The sequence below is a fragment of the Phodopus roborovskii genome, unplaced genomic scaffold (assembly GCF_943737965.1).
Source record: "Phodopus roborovskii unplaced genomic scaffold, PHOROB, whole genome shotgun sequence".
In the NCBI taxonomy this organism is placed as follows: Eukaryota; Metazoa; Chordata; class Mammalia; order Rodentia; family Cricetidae; genus Phodopus; species Phodopus roborovskii.
The window spans coordinates 46,016,319-46,021,101 of record NW_026126407.1 but is presented as its reverse complement, the minus strand read 5'-3'; the positions used below and the strand labels follow the sequence as shown (position 1 = coordinate 46,021,101).

The window sequence follows — 4,783 nt, the reverse complement described above, 5'->3', positions numbered from 1 at the left end:
GACCTCTGCTTGTGAAATCCTGGGTCTAGACTAATTCTGAAGCACAGCAGGAAGTAGCTAAGTCCTCCATCTTCCCTGTACTCTGTGGAGTGGCTTTCTTTCTTTCATAGGCTCGGTGATCCTGTGGCCTCTAGAGCCAGGTGCTTCAATGTCCATTGCCCTCCCCAGCCCTCAGGCCACATGACCAGCAGGGAAGCTCATAAACCTCACCCCACAGTTGTCCTGTGGTGAGTCTGACCACTAAAAGAGACCAGCTGGGATCTGATCTGTCCCCACCATGAGAGGCCTGCAACCCAAACCCCATTCTGGCTGGTGGTGCTATGAAACACTTCATTCCTGCTCCAAGGTATGAAGATAAATGTCACACTGTGGACAGCCATTGAGAAACTACATAGGGAAGCCTGAGCCATAACAGAGGCCTCATCACAGGATCCAATTACCAGCTTTCTTTGGGGTGTAGCTCTCTGAGGTCGTCTCCCTGCAGCAACCTCAGAATCTGAAGAGGAGCTTCCTTAAGAACCAAGGAGTTTGTCCAGCACCACAGGCAGGCTCTCTTCTATTGGAAGAGCAACTGCACCCAGTGTTTGTGGCTCCTGAACCCAAGTGTGAACTGCCTCAAGCACTTCCAGGAAGTCAGCCTTCAGCGGACACTGACCTTAGAGCCATCACCCCAATCTTGAAACCATTCACACTCAGATTGGCCAGTCATAGCCTCTGCGCTTTTAGATGTGTTGTTGGTATTTTTTTAAGTTACTGGATACTGAATCTTTGTATTTCTCAGCATTATCTCATATTCCAGTCTAACAGCTAAGCCAAGCAGCCAGTCAGTTGCCTCTTGCCCTTGCTGATTTCAGATCTTGAAAGGACAGTAAATTTATCTTGCAGATAATATTCAAAGACATGGGCCAGCCACTACTGTAGATGTCTCTTAAATAACCTGTCTCCAATTTTCTGGTCTTCAAGTCACACCATACAGTTTGTAAATCCTGTTTCATCTTTGCAGTTGAAGCCTGCAGGGTTGTGGTAGTCCAGGGTCACAAATGTGTATCGAATCATGGTCCTGGCTGCTCACACCATCCCCTTCCACTAGCTTCACCTGGACAGGAGAGGGTTAGGCAGGTGGCACAGGCTGGTGGCACAGGCAGGTGACACAGAGAGAGCAAGGTTTTTCTATTACTGTGACAAACACCATGACCAAAAGCAATTCGGGCAGGAAAGGGTTTATTTCACCCTTCAACTTATAGTCCATCATGAAGAAAGCCAAGACAGTAACTCAGGGCAGGAACCTGGAGGCAGGGACTGAAGCAGAAGCCGTGGAGGCGTGCTGCTTACTGGCTTGCTCTCTATGGCTTGCTCAACCTGCTTTCTGATACGGCCCAGGACCATCTGCCTAGGGGTGGCATCGCCCACAGTGTGCTGGGCCCTTCCACATGGATCATTAATCAAGAAAGTGACCAACAGACTTGCATACAAGTCAATCTGCTGCACCTGCTGCACACAGTTCCTCAACTCTTCCTAAAATTAACCCGTCCACCAATGTTCAGGTCATATCCCCAGCCTGGCTCATTGTGTGTGTGTGGGGGGGCGGGGGATTTCCTAGGAGGGGCGTGTTGGAAGTCTGGAGGTCACTGGGGAATAGTAAGAACCCAATCTCTTTCCTTTCTTCTTTCATCCATAGCCTGCCCTTAAACTGAGCATGTCTGCTCCATGTACCACCACCCTGCCATGATGTGCCAGCTCTCCCCAGTCCCAAATGTAAGAGCCCACACAACTGCAGACTGAAGCCTCCACAACTGGAAGCCAGAATGGACTGGCTGGCTCCCGGTTGATTGTCTCTGGTGTCTGTCACAGAGGGCAACTTCAGATACTTCCGGTAGGCCATCACATGAGGCGCTGCCATTACCCAGTATAAGAAGTACACAGAAACAGAAGTTTTGGTCAATGCTGCCACTTTACATAAAGTCTCTGTGAAGATGGGGCTCACTGATTTTAGTGGGGCACCCGAAATTAATTTTGAAAAAGATTATCAATAGATAACCACACTTCAATAATGACCTGCTATTGGCATAGCAAGGCAGAAGGAAAGTTCCAGAAGTATGGTATCTGGGAAGGAAGTGTCTGGGGTACAAACTAGAGAGACAGACAGACAGAAAATTTGCAGAAGGGGCCAGTCCTAACCCTCCACACCTGCCTTCACAAGGCTGTACTCCGCAGGCCTTGTCCCCAGGGCTTAGAAAGTGCCTGGAAGTCAGAGGCATTCTGGAAAAGGCCTCTTCCCTTAGCATTTGGGCAAAGGGAGGGAAGCACATTGCTAAATTAGCATTTTATCCCATCTCTGTAATTTATGAGGCCAATAAACACTGAGGGAAGGAACACAGCCTGGCTTCTGAGAGCAGGCCAGAACCAACAAGCCTTGTGATGTTTTTAAAGTATCATGTATCTTGCATTTTAATGACACAGTAGCATCCAAAAAGATAGCCTTATCAGATCAGTGGAGCCTGACCGAAGGTTGCCCCCTGTTCTATTCTGTCCAGCCCCTCTGAAAGGTGACCACTTTGCCCCCTCCCAGAATTTCTCAAAGCCTTGATGTTTATGGACCTGCTGGAACTGAGGTAGTATGGGTTTTGTTTCGTGTGTGGATCTATGTGTGGGGGTGTACATATGTGTGTAGGTTGTGTGTGTGTGTGTGTGTGAGAGAGAGAGAGAGAGAGAGAGAGAAAGAGAAAGAGAGAGAGAGAACACACATGAGCACGTGCTCACATATGTAGAAACCATAGGAAAATAGGACACAGCCTTGGGCATCATTCCTTAGTCACCACCTTAAAAAACAAAAACAAACCAAAAAACCAGAGTCTCATTGTCCTGGAACTCACCAAGCAGGCATCTTTGTCTGGTGAATGAGCCCCAGGGATCTTCCAGTCTCTGCCTCCCCAGCTCTGGGGATATGAACCACTGTACTGACTTTTTGACATGGGTTCCAGGGTTCAAACTCAGGCTCTCCAGCCATATGTTTTACTACTGTATACATTTGTCTACATTTGTTTTCCTCTTACCAACATGTCCCCTAGCTCAAAAACAAAACAAGGATTTCTGTCATTTATAAAGGAAATAGTCCCTGCTTATGCACATCTCTGACTCAGTTTCCCCACTAGTGGCATGGAGGCATCACCTAAATGATGGTTCTGAACTGCCCATCTGCCCAGGCAGATGCCCCAGGCCTCCGCTCTGTCCACAAAGCCCTCCCTAGTCCTTCATGACTCACCTCCCTTCCCCTCCCCATGGTCGTCTCCGGCAGCTTCCAGGGCTGTGAAAAAAGAGCTCAGTGGCTGTCTTAAAATAGCAGCCTGTCTCTCTCCTGTGTGCCTCTGAAGCCAGCTGCCTTTGGTTTTGTCTGGGACTGTCTGGAAACTGAGACAATGGGCCCAGGACACTGTCACCAATCCTCAGAGCCAGCACCCCAGTCAACCAACTCAGACCAGGGGCTCACACAGGGAACCGGTGATTTGCACCAGATATCCCTAGCCACATTGCCCTGTGGGGAAGGACCTCTTCCAGAATGTTCACCTTGGCTTACCTCTGTCCAGCTCTGCTTCCCAAATGGTGACAACATCAGGCAGTCTTAAATGAGCACTTCCATCCACACAACCAATTGATGTCACAAAAGCACCTTTCTGTCCTTTCTTGGTGTGTGCTCTGTCCCTGCAGCATTCCTGGGGGATGGATGGACAATGGAATTGATTCTGTTCACAGTGCTGGAGGGTGAGAGGTCTGAGGGCATGACATAGGCATCTGATGAGAGCTTTGACCCACATTGAAATGTGTCAGGGGGTCTAGGTAAGGAGAAGCAATAAAGCTCAACTCTTTTTTTAATTTGAAACAATCTTGTTTCACATGTCAATCCCAGTTCCCTCGCCCTCTCCTCCTCTCCTGTCCCCATCCCAACCCCCATCCCATCCCCTTTCTGCTTCCCAGGGAGGGTGAGGCAACTCTTACTATAAAACCAGTGAGTGATGCCACCTTGGGGCCCACCTTATCAGTTTAATGACTACCAGGCAAGTAGTCTCAAGGGTGCCCTCTGCAGGTCACTGCAGGTAGGTGCAAGGCTTTCTAACACATCACCTCCAGTTCACCATGGCTTTACATAGCCAAATGCTTGTTAAATGTCTATTTGTCATGGGGGGTGGGGCACACCTTTAATCTTTAATCTCATCACTCAGGGGGCCAGGCAGACAGATCTTTCTGAGTTTGAGCCCAGCCTGGTCTATAAAGCTAGTTCTAGGACAGACAGTGCTGCACAGAGAAACTCTGTGGAGTATATGGGTATGGGGTTGGGGGTGGGGTGAAGATGGGCGTGTGGGGCTGGGGGATGGGAGTCTACTTGTAGGACTGCACTCAGACCTGTGGGATGTAGAAGACACTTCCTTCTTGTTGTTACCCACGTAATTGCCAGTGGTCAGTTCAGACAGGCACAGTGGCACTCTGGTGGGCATCTCACTGACACTGTGTTCAGCTGGAGCCTCCAGCTCACCCCTGCATGATCCAGAAAGCCCCTTCCTGTCTCTCTCCCTTTCCAAACTCCACCCACTCAGAGAGGCCCCAAAGAGGAAGAGGCACCAAAAAGCCAGCTCCAAATCCCTGGCCACTGTCGCAGCTTCCTCCAATTCCCGCCTGAGCTTTCCAGCTTTTGGTCATACTTGGGCACAAACCGAGTGTGTGGTAGATATGTCATCACCCCACCTCCAGGCTATGTAATCTCCCTGTTTTAGTTTGGCTGCATGGCTTC

At 49.4% G+C, this 4,783-nt stretch overlaps 1 pseudogene; it reads right to left on the bottom strand.

Moving 5' to 3' along the window:
- Positions 1–436: 436 nt before the first annotated feature.
- On the bottom strand, positions 437–1,056 carry LOC127218743 (RNA transcription, translation and transport factor protein-like; annotated as a pseudogene).
- Positions 1,057–4,783: the final 3,727 nt, after the last annotated feature.